The 19,202-nt window shown below is 36.5% G+C and overlaps 1 protein-coding gene across 2 annotated transcripts in view; it reads right to left on the bottom strand.

The window, feature by feature from the left end:
- Window positions 1-19,202, bottom strand: part of FSTL5 (follistatin like 5) — a 283,314-nt gene that overhangs the window by 263,779 nt on the left and 333 nt on the right. The gene's annotated exons all lie outside the window — the stretch shown is intronic.

The raw sequence follows: 19,202 nt of genomic DNA, 5'->3' as shown, positions 1-19,202 counted from the left end.
GATGAGAAGCACTGCTGGGAGAGATATAGCTCCTGAACTGACAGAAGAAATACCTCAGGATATCTCACTTGCCTTATTTAGCTAAGGGAATTGGGACCATTAAATAATTTTCAGGGTTTTTTGGGGTTTTTTTTAGCAAAGGAAATTACATGAAAAGTTCATTGTTTCCACCATCACCCTGATGATCAGGTAGTCATCACTGAGTTAGAGACAATTTCTTTTAATTCTTGAAAAAATGTAATGCAAACCTATATCATCCTTTTCTCTCCTGCTAGTGCTTTTCACCCTTGCAATTTCAATATTTTGTAGAAAACAAACTAAATCCCAGTTCTGACACCTTACTTATGAATATCAAATAATGATTAATACATTCTACAATACCATAGTGAGTGTTTCCTCCCAAAGTTATTATGATTTCTAAATCTTCTCAGCAGTTCATTGGTAATATAAATTTTGTTCTTTGCCTAACTTTTTCTTGTTGAATAGGAAAGAGGTTTCTACCATGAGAGTTTCCAAATGCACAAGAAGCAATACTTTACCTGTCCCCAAGCTGAAATCTTCACAGAGAAGATTGAAAAGATATCCTATTTTACACAACCAGTTCCAAATATGATAATGTGTATTTACACTGTACTAAAAAAATCTAATTAATGTAACTTGGCTTAGGCAGGGATTATATAGAGTTAAAACATACACACATATACAAGAATGCCCTATTTTAAAATGTACACATATTTTAAATTAGAAACTTTGCCATTTTCAAAGCTCTTTTTTTCCCCAGAATTCCTCAGTTGCTATGCTCTGTTCTGTGTTGATAAATGGTGACTAGCCAGGATATTTGGCATTAAGAGATATAATTAATTTGAAAATGTAAATATTCCACCTCAATAAACTGATCTGATCAACCTAACACTCCTACAAAGTATAATAAATTAAATCTTAAATACTGGCCCAATCACAGTATTTTTCCTGCCTTTAAAAGAAAAGATATATCAGATATTAACCTGGCATTATTTAAAAGGTCAGCTGCAACTTATCAAGGAGTAGTACTGTATGCTCTCCGGAAATGTCAGTCTCTGTCTTTTACATATTATTAATCTGAAATAAATAAGAATGAAATTAATTGTCTATTTTGTGGGGATCAGAAAAAGACCATAATCCATGTCCCTATATTTAGTGTTAAAGTAATAAATATAAACCATGCTTCATTGCCTGTGACTTTGAGGATTTCATTGCATATAATGATGGACACAAATTACCAGCCATGAAAAAATACACTGCTACCATTTCTCATGTTGCTTTTATCTACCCTCATGGTTTCATGGCAGAAAGGTTGCAGCAAATATAGTCTTTTCTGGTGCAGAGACTATTATATTCCAATAACTTTAATAAACAGCCAAAGTTTTAGCTAAAAGCATGTCTTTTCCCATTAGCCTGCCTCTTCCCTAGTGCCCCACATCTTCACACACAGCCTGCCTTCAAAAACCTTACAACAGTAATCTTTACATCAAAAATGGCATTCTTACAAAGTATGTTGTTTTCTTCTGAACACAGCTGTAATCCATATCTAGCAATGTTTCTCTTGTCAAAACCCAACGTGGAAAGCAGGTCAGTCACAGTGTGGTGGGAGCAGCTCTCACCCCCACGATTCCCGATGGCTTTTGAGCACTGTGCACTCTGAGCAGCCACCTTCCAGTTCTCCTCCAGGAGTGCAGCCACACTCTGAACCAGAGCTGTTGGGTCACTCTGTCCAGCAGGCTTGGGGCTTGCAGCAGGCAGTGCAGCAGTGCCACGGCAGCCAGCAGCTCGTACATCTGCGCGCCAATCTGTTCTGTCTGCCGGCTGAGACTGTATGTGGCTACAGCCGCTCACTGTGCAGGCACATGCTCTTCATCCTTCACCCACCAAAACAGGCTGGCAGGTCATTTTGGAACAGCCAGCAACGCTCCTGACAGCTCGTGTGCTGGAACACACAGAATGAGAAATATTTTTGAAAAATCCTACAAAAAGGCCCTGTCATGCCAGATGTACCCTGCCTTCTGCTGACTCCCGTCCATCTCTGCCTCGCTCCTTTCCTGATTTAAACTGCAAAAACCATCACAGTGCAGAAGGTGGAGTGCAGGCCCTTGAACTCCTGCACTTGGTCTTTGTGCAGACATCACAAACGTGGCAGGTGGCTCCAAGGCAGGTCCAGGCTCCACCATGGTGAGCAGCAGCACGAGGGCCAGGCTTCCCTGCCTTCCGCTATTATTGTCTCCCTGCCCTCCCAGCACTTGCACTGACAGCTGCTGGTGGCTGAGAGCAAGAGCCCAGGCAGCTCATCCCCCTCCACGAGGGGATGCAAGCAAGATCCATTTGCCCAGGGCTTTTCTAGAAGGGCTTCTTTAGAATTGGCCCTAAAGATTTACAGTGGCTCCTGTGAACCTGTACACAAGTGGCCTGATTGTGCCAGGGCCATTTCTAAAAGGTCAAAACACCTGAAATGCAGATGCAGCAAGGACATTTATATTTGACACTAAATTCACACTTGATCTTACCATCTTCAGTTTATTTATTTATTTATATAAAGGATGATATCCAGAGATCGTGTCAGTGACCCAGTTTCAATGAATTATAATGAAATGAGAAATGGCAATTTTAAACTTTTCTTTTAAGTTCTTCACATAGTCTCATAATTTCTTCAATATTTCAGAGAGAGGAACAAAATTAGGGTACTATAGTTCACACATCTCAGAGGAGCTTTGTTTAATGGATTCGAGTTATGTGTATTGATCTATTTTTCTCCCAGGACTCCAGTATCAATTTCAGGGTGGTTTTAGCATCACTGATATATGCAAGTGCTGGTATGTGGAGGTTATACTGTTAGTGAGGTGGTCTCTTTCTTCCCTCATTAAGTGAACTTGTCACAGCTGGCTCCTCAATATCCTAGAGGATTAATGTTTACCATCATGGCAGTACCTGAACTGATGGGAATTCAACCACTTTATTTTATGAAACCAGAAACAGAAAACCTGCCAGCTTAGAACTCAAGTGAATAGCTGAGTACAATTACTACTTTACAAAATTTGTATACTAGGCACCTGGTATACCATTGTGTAGCTGTGTCCTTTGCACTTGCTGGAATATTTGGTTTTCAAGTTTTTAATGTTTTTCTTCTAAAATAAAACACTACTAATATTAAACTAAGAAGAAACAACAGCTATTGGCACTTCCACAGTAACCTGTTAAGAGTATATTTGAGATAAGATTATCTTAGAGAAAGCAAAATGGCCACTTAAAAATTCGACTTTTTTTTTTTTCAACAGGTGAGCTGCTAAATTAAAGACTAAAATACTCCATATTTGCTGTGATATACTCATCTACCACCCTTACTTCTCTTTTTCTTATTCAAGAAAATACTGAGGTTTGGTAAAACAGTAGTTACCAACAAAATCATTGAAACTTTTGTGTTATTTAACTCTTGGATTAATGCTAAACCATTATATGTCTACTCTACCAGTAGTTCAGTATTTTAGAGAATCACTTTCTATTAAATATTCTGGTTAATGTTATTATTTTATCCATTTACATCTATGAAACTCTCTGTACTGAAGTGCTGTAGCCAACACAGATGGATCCCATCTTTTTTATCCAGTGAACGAGATTCTTCAATAACTCAGCTGGTTTAAACCCAACCCAACCAGAGACTGTTCCTCAAGACCACTATGGAAGTGGCAAAGACAGGAGCAGACAGGTTTGAGGGTTTTGCCTCTAATTGGATTTGAAGCAACAAAATAATTATAAAGGGCTGCAGAATGTAACCAAGTCCTAAACCACAAAAATATAAAGAGATAAGGTAGTGAGGGACAGGGGAAGTAGCATTTCAGCAGTCTTCATAGGATGGGAGGATTACTAGAGTGCATATCAGCAAGAGATGTGACATGGGAAAGTCTATGACATGCAAGAAACCATGAGCTCCTGAAAGGCAGACAGACATGGATGCACTCTGGTGTGATTGAGAGGAATATACACAGCAGTACAAACACTGACAGGAATTATGAAATTATCAAACTGCAGAGAATAAAGATGCATGTGGATTTTGGAATAATTGGATCGAAGCACAGCTCAATCAGTAACCAAATGGACTGATGAATGTTGCAGCTGTTAAAAAAAAATAAGGACTATTTGTAGCTGAGGGCAGTTTGTCCTTATCAGGATTGAACAAAAAATACATTTGTCCTCCAGCACTCTTCCCCAGTGCCCACATTAATATAATTAAGTTAACTACAGATGAAATCCTGACCTAATTGACAACATGAAAACAACTCTAAACCCTAATGTTTGGTCCAGAATGTCAGATTTAGTTGCAATGAACATTCACAAGAATGGAAACAAAACTTTCAACTAACTCTGTTAACTGAAATGGAAAAAAAAAAAGAAACTAACAAAATTTCTTGTGATTATTTTTAGAATAAAACCTATGTCCATTCATATAGGTTCACAGAAGTACACAAGTAAAGTGTTCTGTACTTGAATAGCCAAAATAGTTACAGGTATTTTCTCTTTTGCAATTTAATTGCTGTGGAGTTTTTCACCTCTCCCCTTTCCTGCTTTCTGGTGACTCTCTACTCTCTTTTTTATTGTCACAAAGGTCAACTTTCTTAATGAGCCTCAATTCAGCACAATCAGAAATACAGAAAATACCACTAGTTTTGCCAGTCATAAAGCTGGCATAGGTTCCTAGTGCCATGTTCTTGGATATTTAAGTTCAAGCCTATAAAAGAAGGATTTTCTCACTTTATGTTGAAAGAAATTAACAGACTGAGAAAAATAAGAAGGAAACACATACAGTTTCTGAGATTTTATAGAACAAAAAAACTCACCCTATCATACCTGATTAAAAAAAAATGACAGTTGATTGGTCATTTGCATTCTACTATTTATATTAAATGTAGTGCATCATTATAGTATACAGTAAATTTCCTAGAAAACTGCAGTCTTCTTTAAATTTTGCAAAGATATTTCTAATCAAATAATGCATTTCTCATATTGTATGTTTACAACCCCTTTCAATAGGATCCAAATCTACATATCCTGCTATGTTTTAACTGTCTTACACTATTTTACTGAGTTTTATTCCTTATGGTTTTATATCACTCTAATATAACCACTAGGAAGAAGCCTTCCAAATGTATGCTGGAAAGCTGACAGTAAACCAGAAAAATCTACCATTACCTGATTATGTTGTAGTTAAATGGGGTTGTAAGAAAATACCTTTTTCAAAGATTCTTTAGCTAAAAATAGAATGTCTAAGAAAATGTCTAAATGTGTAATGTCTAAGAAGAATGGAGGGGAGATAATACAAAGCAAGGAGCAGCCAGGTGATGAAATGGTTATATATGAAAGGAATGTATTTTGTGTTTCCTCAACCACCATTATATAATCCACTGAAAACAATTCTTTTTGTGTTCTCTTTTTGATTCAGCCACATTGATTCTGAGATTGTCTAGGACACCTCTGTGAAGTGCAACACTCATGAAGAAGAGCCAGGAGATATTGCTGAATATCACACCCCAGCTGCTCTGCCACAAATGCTGATCACGTGGCAAGAGTCCAAGCGGCTCTTTATTGACAAATTAGTTACTGTCACATGAATTATCCTCCGTGCTGACTAAGGTGAGCATCCCTATGCTCTTAGAACTGAAAGCCTCTGTCTGTATTTTGAAGGTCTGGGAATACCTACCCTTCTGCAATTTAAAATATTTCTTGTTATCCAGATGAGATTTTCTGGAAGCCACAAAATATAGAAATTCATCGAAGCAGAGAAGAGGGTTTTGCAAGTTATTTTGAAGGTTTTTATCTGATTGAGCAACACGCAATAGAGTCTGAAGACTGTTTCCTGTCTTGCAGTTCTTATATAACTATTAAGCACTGGAAAAAGCCTTAGTGGAGAATATCCAAATTACTTGAAGCACTTTAATATTAATCACTTTCATACAATCATTCTTGCATTCTGAAAATCCCTAATTTTGAAAAATCAGGATTCTTCTGCCTATAGATCGAGGGAAGAATTCACCTTTCTTTGTCATCTTCAGTGTCTTAAAGTTGCATAAATGGGGCAATCTGACATGCAATGAAGAGAGGTGATGATAACTTCTATCCTCCAGAGTAAGACATGGATCATCTCAAACCACAGCTGATAATAAACCCAGGTCAAACCTTCTCTCTTTGTCTCCTTCAAAAATACTGAGTACAATCTGAAGCAATAGAAAGTTCCAGCAGGAAGAAAATGGGAATGCCAAAGAAAGATAAAGACAATAAACATAGGGGACCAATCTGATGCCCTGTTCATCTTCTTAGCATGGTGCAGATTAGGGAAAAGCAGATGCTGCTAAGGAGGAAGAGGGGATATTCCATATAGCAATGCATGTGCTCATATCCCCTAATTTCTCACTTAATAAAAGAGTGTCAACATCAGTGCTGTCACTTCACCAGTGGCTGCAATTTCTATGTTGAACACATAGAAATAAAACAAAAGCAGAGCCATTGCTGCTGTCACTCAAAGTTGGCTGCTTTGGGCAGCCTCCTGTGTGACTCCTTAAAGCCAGCCACACCCACAGCCCAAGATCCAGTTTGTAAGGTCCTGATAGGTACTCCCTATTCGTGTTCCTTAATAATACCATAGCCTCCAAGTTCCTTATTGCACTGAGTGAACTATATAGTACACAACACATGTATTTCCTCAATACATACTGAGAAAAAAATAGACTAGGTGCCATTAAAAGTATTAAAAATGATCCCTTATTTCCAAAGTCACTTGACTTCTTGGAATATCATCCATGAAAGATAGCCTTTATTCAGCTATATGTTTTGCCCCAGTTTTGGCTGCTCTTAAAGCCCAAGGGAGATATAAATCTGGAAAAGGAATATCTAAAAACTATTCCTGAAGAATCATTTACAACACTGGGAAAGGCAGCCCTTTCCAGCTTTTTGGGTTTGTTTTTCTTTTTTTTTTTTTTTTTTGGTTTTTTTTTTTTTTTGTTTTTTCTTTAACCATAATGGGATATCAGAAACATGCCTGGGAGGATAAACATAGGTACTGTTTGCTTTACATCAATCTCTTTCTAGATTAGCATCCCCATAAGGCTATCCTCACTCACTTGAGATAATACTATAGGGATAAAGGAGCCCACTGAGAGAAAATTTTAAAGTTATATCTTGGGATGCAAGGGAGAGAGTGGTTACCTGAGGTTCAGTGTCTAAAGTCAATTTGCTTTGTCCAATTTTTATCCCAGACAATTACTGTTACAGTCTATGTCTGCAGTAACACACTTGTTCAAAGCAAATCAGTTTTACATACTTTTGAAGAAAGCTGTCTTGTTCCAAGAAAGCTTAAACTGATCTTTGGCCATGATATTCCAGTTCAGAGGTGGAGAGGAATGCAGGAAATGTTAATTTCTAGCCAGATCAGCTCCTTAATCCAGATCACCATCCATATCAACACTACTGGCCAGTAGATGGAATGACTGATCCAGAGATGTAATAAGATGTGAGGGATAGCAGTGACCCCAACACAGCTCAATTAACACCACTAATCTATTTAGCTACAAAGAGAAATTGCACAACTTATTCTCTGATCATAGCTTTACTTGCCCAGTTACATCAAAGTGAACACTATAAACTTATTTAAAATACAACTGACAGACTGTTTAAGCAGGCTTAGTACACCAGTATCTCTCTTACATTGTTGTGACAGTAAACATGACCAAGAATGCCACAGCAAAAAGGAACACTTTTTTGCTATTGTGACTTTCGATTACCCTATTTTATCTATTATGCCCATTGTAGGGCAGCATTCTAGTTTTTAGGGTGGTTTTCTGATTATAATGGCCTTTTATGAACATCCAGAAATTTAGGAGTCTTCTTTAGTAACACTGATTTTTACCATTAATAGTTTCCTGTTGTTGGATTTACTCACTAGCTCTAATTTTACAATATTTCCCACAGATGGCCAGAAATAACATGCATGCAAGGATAAAAAGGAGGATGCAAATTTCAAAACAATGCTATAATCTTCATTACAGAAGTGTTCGTCTAGTAATTAAGTGTGGAGCTGCACATATGGTGTCTGATTTATCCTCATATTTTCACTGATACAAACTTGCTATGATAATATTAATGTAAATGTAACCATACCACTTTTCAGTCTGGGAGCACTGACAAGGTTTTTTTTTATTTTCTTTTTCTACTAGTAATTGCACTTCTTTCTTTCCCACTAGAAACTGAAAGAAAAAAGAAAGGTAGGTAGAAAGTCACTGGTTTAGCTACTGCAGACTTTTCTTCTCCTTTGTCTATTTAAGGGAAGTAGCTACTTCTCTTAAATACACAAAGAATTTAATTCAGTTTTGGTGGATCAGGACTTACATTCCCCTAGTTTGGCATTATTTCATCAATGTTTTCACTCCCAGCAGATGCTGTGATATCCAGCAAACAAGAAGAGCTTCTCTAGTGAAATATGTCCAAGGCTTCTGCCCTCTGCCTAAATACCTCACACTAAAATTTAATTCCTACTGAACAGAAATATGACACTGTCTCTTAACATGGAGCAATAGAAACAATATTTCTCAGTCCATAAAGTACTTCCCTGTAAGAATACTTAACAGCACACATACAAATTGGTAATTTGTATGTACAATTACTAGTTTTTTAATTCACCGCTCACTTTCCACTCTGTTTTTTAAGCCCAGATATGTCCTTCCCTATTGAGAAGTTATGTGTTTTTTCTGGGTATGGATCTATATTAGGACAAGCCAAAAGGAATAGCAGGATTCAACTCCTATTTATAATGTTCAGTTCCTAGAAAGCATCACCTTCTATTTTCTGTGCTACAATTCTTGATAGCCTTGAGAGACCAGGCAAACTCGGAAATGTCCTAAATTAGAAATTTATGGCCAAGACTTTTCGTGCACAAAAACTCAAAGATGAAATTTCCATATGGAAATAATAATTTTATATATAAATATATAAAATAATAATTAATAATAATAAATAAATAAATAATAATTAAATAATTTTTAAAAGCTGATAATACCAGCTTTTCCTCCCCCCTGCTCCTAAACCTCTCACAGCTTTCTATGAAGTGTAACTGAATTGTAAAAATATTTACTATGGAAAATTCTTTCTCTAGATTGTTTCTCCTCCACTTACACTTATCAACCAACTTCAGAATAACATTTTTGCCAAGATGTACCCTTTTCAATCAGGAAATTTCAACTCTGAAGCTTCACTTCTTGGCCTCATATTAGTTGAATCTTCACACACACTGCATGCTCATTTTAAAACAGTTTGACTCGTTTCAGTAGCACTTGTCTTTTACATTGTGCCTCAATTAAAGCTCCTCACAGAGCTGTTCTAATTTGTGAAGTCTTACAGTTGACATCTTGTATTCCATGAAAAGGCTACAAGATGAACAGTTACAAATTCATATAGATATTAAATACACAATCTTTAACATTAAAAAATGGCTTTCTGAAGCTAAAAGGCCTCTTGTGAAATAAATTACTATTAAAAAAAAGGAAATGAAACAAATATAAAAGATAACACAGGAAAAAACAAACTGTATAATTTCTGATGGACCTAAGTACCAGAAATGGAACAAAATTACTTATGCATTATTTCTCTTCCACACAAATAATTCCAATGCAGTTATAACAGGATTGCAAAAGAACTGATTGCTCAACCACTGGTCAAAAAAATGAAAAAATCGTAATGATTATTGGTTTACAAACCTGTCTAAATACAAAACAGAGAGTGCTGGAAAGATATTTTTCTTTATTCACTGATTAGAGTGATAGCAATAAACTCTTTGCAGCAAATGGTATTCCTTCTTGACTCCCCCAAATTTGCTGTGGCTTGTAAATCAGTTGACTTACTAACCTCAGAAATCCAGTTCTAGAGAGAAATGGTGAATTGATGCTTTAAAATCCCTTAAATTACCAAATATTTTCCTTTCTTTAAAACACCAAAGTGAGTCTTAGGGTTGATGGGTACAAATCAATATGCCACAGAAACCTCCTGCTGCATGCTGGGTTAAGAAAGTTGATGTTAAAAATCAAAACTATAATCTCAGATGTTACGGATCTCAGATGTATGGGAAGTTTAAAATAAGTCCTTACTTTGAATATTGAAGAAACTTCCAACAATTATTAATAATTTTTACAATGTTTATGTAAAACATCAAAACTCTTTTTATAGTTCTTTTTGGAAGAGCCACAACTGAATAGAATAACTGAATGATTAATCATTGGGGAAAAAAAAACCTCTCAGGTTATTGAGTCCAGCCCTTAGCCCAGCACCACTGTGTTCACCACTAAACACTGTCCCCAAGTGACACATCCAAATGTTTGTCATTCCCTTCCAGGGATAAACCACTTCCCTAGGCAGCCTGTTCCAATGCCCAACCACCCTTTTAGTGAAGACATCTTCCTTAATGGGAAATATTTCATACTCAACACTTAAGCAGTACAAATTTTAAAATTCAGAATTTACATCCATGCATACAATCTCCTGTTCACTTTATTAATTAGAAAAAATAATGAAGGCAAAAGACTGTTTGCAATTTTTTAACCATTGAGAGCTTTCTGATCATCTCTTTAAGTTTTTTTCACCATTTACTCATATCTCCAAAACATGCCCAGCTTATAAAAAATACAAGACTAAATACTAAATTCTAGTGAGACAACTCACTAAAACTGGATCTTTGTCTCTCAAAAGGCAAGCAGAGAATGATAAAATTGAAATTATTAGCCATAATACTTCACACTGCTCATCGAGGAGTCAGATGCAGCACATAAATTAATAAAACCACTCTAAATCATTAGAGTCAGCAAATTATATCACAAACTTTCATTTAAATCTCTTTATTAATGTGAGAGTTGTTCTATCTGAGAAACCATGAGAACAGGGGGGTGCTATATTTTATATGGATTTCAGAGACTATGGAAGTATAAATCAAATTTTCAGTATAGATTTATTAATGATTTATGTGTATATCATGTGTATTTTCACAAAGACAAGCATAGCAGCCCTTTCAGAAGTTTACTTATGCATGGAAGAGATTACTGAGAGCCTAGAGCAGTAGATTAATGTGACTATCACACAGAAAAGACATAAAGGACATGAATATATTAAAATATTAGATTTTTGGTCTTTTGGGGAGACCAATTTTAAGATCTGATGCTTGAAGCACTCTACTAATGTTTCAAATGCAACCTCCAAAATGCAAAAAACCTCTCCCCACCCTGCTGACTGCACCAAGAACATACAAATGTAGATAGTTAAAATATTTCTGTGAGAAAAATTCTTCAAGCATAAAATAAGAGAATCAGCCTATTATTAGACAGTAGATTAAATGCAACTATAGCTAAGAAACACAGCTTAAATTTAATAGAAAAAACTGTCTTCCGTTCAAAAAATAATTAACATTATGCAAAAGTTAAATCTCAGGAGTGATGTTAATTATTTTTTTTTCTTTCAGAGTCCCAAGAACAGAACTAAATCAGCCTCTGCATCTAGATCTAGGAAAAAAAAAAAAAATAAACAGAATATTACTGTTTATAAAAAATCAGCCTTGAGCAAACATCAAAAAATTTAAAAGAGAAATATATTTTTTTGTCTCAAAACACTATCATAGCACTAATTATCACTGGAAATCTGAATAATATAAAAATAAAAAGGTAGTATACATGAAAGATAGGAACATAACATATAGGTTAGAGGACAAACAATTTTAAAAAATAATGTTTTAACTCTCCAATATACTAGCTAAAGTCATTCACTACAAAAGGCATAGGAAATAAATGAAAAATACAATCAATCTTCAAACTATCATAACCTGGTACTGTGTCTTGTAGTTTATTTTAAATAAGAATTTTCTCTCTGTCAAAGTACTTGATAATATGGAAGAGCAGTAGTGTGATGAACTGTATTTCAACTTAAAAATCAGCCCTCAAGATTAAAAACATCAATTTCTCACTGAAGCTGATGCTATGCCTAACCTTGGCTATTGCAAGGAGAGGGAGGATCCGTGCAACTTAATTCCACTTGACAAGGACAAGCCCAAAGTACTGTCATAAAGGGCTTCTCTTCTTTCTCTGTGGCCTTTCTACTGCAAAAACTGATGATGAGATGAACTTATGTTTTCATCTTGAAACAAAGCCCAGAGAAGTGCTCAATGTCAAAATAAGATGCTACTTTAAAAAAATCACTAAATTTAATTTAAATCAAATTTTTTATCCATGCTAGAGAGACATGGACTTGATGCACTGAGCACTCAGTGGGTGAGGAATTGGCTGGATGGTCAGACCATCAGTGCTGTGGTCCATGGCTCAATATCCGAGTGGAGACCAGGGAAAAGCATTCCCCAAGGGATGGTACTGGGACTGGCACTACTCAACATCTTTGTCAGTGACATGGACACTGTGATTGAGTGCATCATCAGCAAGCTTGCCAGTGACTCCCAGCTGTCTAGTCAACACACCAGAAGGAAAGGATGCCATCCAGAGGAACCTGGACAGGCTTGTGAGGAGGGACTGAGCAAAACTCTTCAAGCTCAACAAGGCCAAGTGCAAGGTTCTGCACTTGGGTCGTGGCAGTCCCAGTACAAATAAAGGCTGGGTGGAGAAACAGATTGAGAGCATCCCTGGTGGGAAGGACTTGGGGGTGGGGGTTGGAAAGAAGTTCAACATGACTCAGCAATGTGCACCTGCAGCGCAGAAAATCTTGGGCTGCAGCAAAGGAATTGTGGACAGAAGGTCAAGGGTGGTGATCCTCTCCCTCCATTGTGTTCCTGTGAGACCCCACCTGCAGTCCTGCATCCAGCTCTGAGAATCCCAGCGAAAGGATCTGGCCCTGCTGGAGGGAGCCCAGAGGAGGGCCACCAAGGTGACCAGAGGGCTGGAGCCCCTCTCCAGGCTCAGAGATTTGGGGCTGTTCAGGCTGCAGAAGAGAAAGTCCCAGGGAGACCCCAATGGAGGCCTCCCAGGCCCTAGAGGGGCCCTACACAAAAGACGAACAGACACATTCTGCAAGGGCACGTAGTGATGGGATGAGGGAGAATAACTTTAAACTGAGAGTAGTTTTAGATCATATATTAGGAGGAAATTCTTCTCTATGAGAGTATTGACATACATTTTTCTCAGAGCAGCTGTGGATGTTCTAAGCCCTGGAAGCGTTCAAGGCCAGACAAGATGGACTTTGAGCACCCTGGGCTAGTGGAAGGTGTCCTTCCCTATGGCAGAGGGTTGGAACAAGATATCTCTAAGGTCCTTTCCAATCTGAAACATTCTTTCCTTGATAATATCAGATTTTGCACTCCTATGAATACTGCATATAATTGAGCAAATGTTTGGAATGGATACTGTCTTTCAGATAATTTTTTCTGAGTATTCACTACTTGGACCTGAGAAATATCTGTAGAACACTGAGAAAATCTGCCTTTAACAAAGGTACCCAGTCTCAGATTTCTTTTAGGTCTCAAATCTCTCATAAAAGGTGAATACTTAACCAAAATGTTGTACAAATGTCACATCTTACAAAAGCATCTGTTTTTTGTTGATTTAAGACTCAAAGCAGACCCTTAGGAGGGAAAAATTAGACACTGCTATAAATAATGATGCAGAAGGAATGTAAACTTCTCCAAAATATGACAAAATAATTATCTTTCTTTTAAAATATAAATGCAAAAGCATTTTCAAAATTAACAAGGTGCATTGCTTCTTTTACTTAGGTACAATAGGTTATTTTTTGCTTTATGAATAAAAGTTTGGACTACTGCAACTCTAAATCACATGTATTTGTGAATTGCCCATTCATTCTTGTGCATTTAGCTTTCCATTGCACTATACTTTGTCCTCAGAAAGCAGATACAAGCCTTTTCTACATATATACTAAATGTGCTTGAACCTTCCATGTTTCTTGTTATCACTGGAAAGCCATGATTGTCACCAAATACAATCCTCAATTACACAAATAATTGTAATATTAGTTCACTATATTTGCTCTGTAACAAAATCAAAAGTTGCATTTATTCTTTTGACTGCTTTTGCATACAAATCAAGATTTCCATTGATTTACCAGGATGATGTGAAATTGCTTTGTTTTTTCTTTCCCAGAAATCACTTAAAATTTAATAAAACCACAAAATCACAACATTTAACAAAAGCCATAAACAACGTGTTATCAGTTAAAGTGGTGTTTTAAGTAAAGTTTACAAAAGAAAATACATAAAAGAAATAGAACTTGAAATGTTGAACTTTGAAACAAATCATAATCTGCAAGCTCTTTGAAAGCAAAGTTTATTTCTACTACTCATCGTGTAAGAATTTTCTACCTGTTTTTGTTTTATTTGCTCATTGATTTTTGTAAATATGATGATTTACATCTTATTTAGGAAGACAGCATTCTGTTACAAAAATAAAAATATGTACAGTTCAGGGTTACAATGCAGAAAGCCTCTAAAATATTTCACTTCCTAATGGAAGCAAAAGTATGTGAAGTAATAATCTAGAAGTTCCTGTCATTTAATAAAAGACCACTTTTAGTAATGAATAAGTGTTTATCTGATTAAAGTTATGAGCTGCTTTCAGATTGCTTTGTTTCTTTTTGTAGATACTAGAAAGTTCCTTATGAAGGAACTAAAAATACTTTCAGAAAGTTTTTAATATGCTGATGTAAAAATGATAGTGGCTCTTACCACAAGACCGCCCATTCAGTGGTAAAAGTATTTCAGATTACAATAAGCATCGCTTGGAATAAAGTGAGAAGAAAGCTCTTTCTGTCAGGAAAAGAAAGAAGTATTTTAAATAGCCTCCATCTTCCAGCTAACATTTTCAAGTACTTTATTGCACAAAAAAAAAAGTCTGTCTGAGGTCTGCTCTGAAAAGCACTGCTGGACACCAACCACAGTTAATTCAAATGCAAATAAACTGTGAACTTCAACCTACTTCAAGCAATCAGTGCAAGCATTGCCAACTCTCCTCTCATTTAACTCTTTAGAACTTCTTATTTTCTTAAGATTCTCAGCAATACAGCCAAATAATTCACCACAAATTTTACATAATGTATGGTATAAAGAGTGATTAATTGAATAGACTTACTAGGATAGTAGGTGTAAATACCTGCATAAGTGTTCCTATCAAATAAGTTAAAAATAGATAATAAATACATATTTCTGTCATTCTCATCTCCACTTGGTAAGGAATCATGGCTAGTTAACCCACAGCAACCTTTCTTTTTCAGTATATTTAGCCAATACAAATAGAGGTAACAATGGCATAGAGGAAACAAGAGATATTGGCAATTAGGGAGCCTTTTTGAAGCTCTTCTGCCACAGTAACTCTGCAGAAATTCTTTGATCTGCACTGGCCCATCCAAATGGAGACACGTGTTAATAAATGCTACTGCTAAAAACAAACACAACCTACCAGCACTTTGTAACTAGACATTACTCGAGGCAAAACCTAAAGAAAGAACATGTAAAATATTACAGAAGATAATAAAGCTGTGGACTTGATTTCTCTTGAATATTTTTCCTGGGCAGTAGTAACCCATGCTATTTGAGGTGTTAGAGGGAGTTTGACATGGTGCTATTTTCAAAGGGGCTAAACTACTGCTGCTCTTGGTCAACCCAGGGCTCTCTCAATGTGTCTTAACTACAGAGAAAATATTTGACTTGCTGCTCTTCTGATAATATAAAATTGATCTTCGCCTTTCCTGTCTACCAAAAGGCAGGGAAAAGCATGCTGTATTAAATATGTATAATATCATATGAAAACATGTTTCCAGTCTTTTCATTTGTTGACAGCTATTCCCTATGCTTCAGAAAGTTTAAAAAAATAAAAAAAAACTTGAACTAAAAAAACAGGATTAAACAGATTTACAAACAAACTTGCTAATCTATTTACTTTAAAATTATGTGGCATAACAGACCAAGCTACGTTGAATGGTTAATGAATATGGTCCTGTTTTTGCTTAGAAAAACTGTAGATCAAAGTCAAGAGTGGCATTTGAGTCATCGCTTCCCCTTGAGCAAGTGATTCACTCCTGCGATATTTAATGTCCACAATTATCCCATAATATTTGCCAGTCTGGAGAAACTTACTTCCTAAACTTCTTTGACCTTTGAGACATCAAAACCAAGTTCAGATTTGTTAAATGGCAGTACTATTCCTATTGGAGCTCCATCTTTAGAATTGAAACTAACAAGACTGAGAAGTTCTTTGTTTTAAATATTATTTTATAGTCTCTAAAAGAGAAGAGTGACAGAAAATTTCTATCATCTGAAATATATAAAGTGACAGTTTGGAACAGCATGCATTTTTCTAAAAGAAAAAAGTTTGGTATTTTTAAAAAAGTAATTTATGTGATTGCAAGAGTTCTTTTATTCTAAGATTGAATATTGCTTTTAAACAAATACTGGGGATTATTGGATAAACTCACACACAATTAAAAACAGCATGGAACACTGACATGATTAGTTGGATCTAGAACACACTTAGAACAGAGCAACGTCAATATTTGGACTTTTACTGATCACTTGCTGTCAATGGCCTTAAACCAGGAAATAACCAAGTGATCCAGTGAAAAATGTATGTTTTGGACCCTAAAAGGGTTGTGCATTTGCTGATATTTTCAATAACTGTGTGTGCCCTCATAAGCACACTCTTGTGTGTCGCCAGCTTAAAAAGGGTCCATAAAGTAGCTCTTTAAACACATATTTTCTCTAAATCCTGTTTTTGTAACAAAATTCCTTCCTGATTTCACATTAGTTCTGCACTCAGCCAGTTGGTCAAGTCATTAACAGCTTTTGTATGGTGTTGATAAAGGACTTGGAACTGTGTATTGTACAAAACCACATCCTTGCAAGTTTACAAATATGCTTGAACAAGGTTTACTACTGCAGAGCAGACTTCTTCCTTTTAGAACAATGACCAATATGGCTGTGGACCATACTTAATGTATACATATATTTAGAACACCATTTTGTTGAAAAATAGCAGTGCCATTTTATCTCCTTCAGTGTATATGTATCATTGTAAAAACCCATTTTTCAAACATTATTTATCAAATGAATCAGTCTAATACAAATGAAGGCAAAATGTTACATAGAAAATACAATTAGATATAAATTTAAAAGCACAGAATCAATGTCTTAGTATCTGAGCTTATCATCTCATTGATACTAGTAAAATGACTGATCTCAGAAAGGTCAATGACTTGTAATCATGTAATGATAGAGATAGTCCTGTTAACTGGAAAAAGACTATGTGTATGCATACCAATCAAGTGAACAATGATTTGCAGATTCAGACCCTGTGTAAACATTAAAAGTTTAAATATATAATTAGTGGGTTTGGGTTGTGATGTTGTGGGTCTTTCTTCCCCTGAGTATTATTGTAGCATCTGCACCACATGGTTCAAAATAACTTTTTCAAAATAATTTTGTAATGTCTACTTTAAAAGGGAAACATCCAGAATCTCCATGCCATCACATAAAATTATATCAAAATATTTCAAAGCAAGTCAATATTCATGTCAATGACAGATGATAAAAGCCATCTTAGCTGATGGATAGACTGTTAATGAAGGCTTGCAAACAGTGCAAGTGCTATGTAATAAATTTTCATTCCCTACTATTGAGAGAGGAAGAAGAGAGCTGTTTTATGACTGGGGAGAGAAGAAGGGAGAGAGAATAAACCATATTTCCTAATTCTACCGAAATTCAGTGAAAGTCTTGGCACCCTGAAGTACTTTCTCCTCATTTTTCTAGCTTTCAACTTTACCCATCAGTAGCTCTGTGCTGCTGCCTGATGGTTATCTTTATACTCCAGCTGATACAAACATTCAGCAAAACAGGACCCACCTTAATATTAAGGAAATGATGCAGGAGTAAAAAACTTCTACAATACTAAGAAGCAGCCTCCTTTCATCAGCTTCATCCCATAAACACAAGTTACTTTATGCTCACAGCTACTACAACTGCTAGCACTTGTGCAGGACAACTGTGTAGAGAAACACGTGTGGTTTAGATCCCAGTTCCTAAAAAAATTCATCACAACCAAAAGAAGCATGAAGTGCTACATAATCCTTAAAAATCACAAGGTGGGGACCTCATTTGTCTGCTTATTCTGTTCAGTGATCTCAGTAGCACCGGCTAGCAACAGCAGCAGCTTATTCCCTCTGGAATCTGCCTTAATCTCAGACAGACACCCCTGCACAGTGCTCAGCTCTGCGTGTGCAGAAGTCGCTGCACAGCGCTCAGCTCCGAGTGTGCAGAAATCCCTGCGTAGCGCTGAGCTCTGCATGTGCACAACTCTGGCAACTCACAGAAGCAGCAGCAAACTCCTCTGCGAAGCAGAGCTCCTTACCAAGCTCACGAAATGTTAAACACTGCTGAAAGAAAAAGACATTACATCTGCCCACACTTCTCAGTTCTATTCAATTACTGACAACAGCAGTCCTATAAATGCAACATAATATGGTATTATTAAATCCAAGATTCACACTTATGCCTAGTTGCAGCCTGAAAGCAGGCCTGATGTTCAGCCGACATCAAAGGACAAAAATTCAAAACTTTCACAGACACACACACCCCATATTGACCTTGGAGGCAGAGGTGGTGATGATTCCTTTCATAATGGTGCTGTTTTCCAAGTTGACAGGATAACAGCACTGAATTGTTTGTCAAGTAACAGAGTATCACCGTCCTTCTGTTACACACACACCCACAAGAACACAGGGCAACATGCGGCTATGCTTTTAAATCCTCTCTAATTCCCTCTTTACTCTCTACTTCCCAGAATGACCTCGCATATCCTGTCTTCCCCCAGACAGAATCAACCAGAGCTTTTCTAGTCTCCCCAAATGGGTATTTTTTATATAGAAGGCTCTGTAATGTCTTTTGAGATTGTTCTGTAATATTCAAGATTTCTAAAATAAAACATTTTCAACCATTTAAAAATTACCCTGAGAGCCAGTTTTCAATAAAAATACTTTTCACTCAGATTAATCTTTTGTTTATCGAGCCCTTTTCACTGAAAGCTGCACCCCTTTTCCCAGCCTTGCCCCTATACTGACCTAAGGGCGACCAAGCTTCCAACTTTGCTCTGCCTTTAATTGCCAGCTCCTGCATCCCATCCAGCACCTTGCTACCATTTACGCGAAAA

Source organism: Erithacus rubecula (genome assembly GCF_903797595.1).
Source record: "Erithacus rubecula genome assembly, chromosome: 5".
In the NCBI taxonomy this organism is placed as follows: Eukaryota; Metazoa; Chordata; class Aves; order Passeriformes; family Muscicapidae; genus Erithacus; species Erithacus rubecula.
Note: the sequence above shows the minus strand (reverse complement) of the source record. Positions and strands in the feature narration are given on the sequence as shown.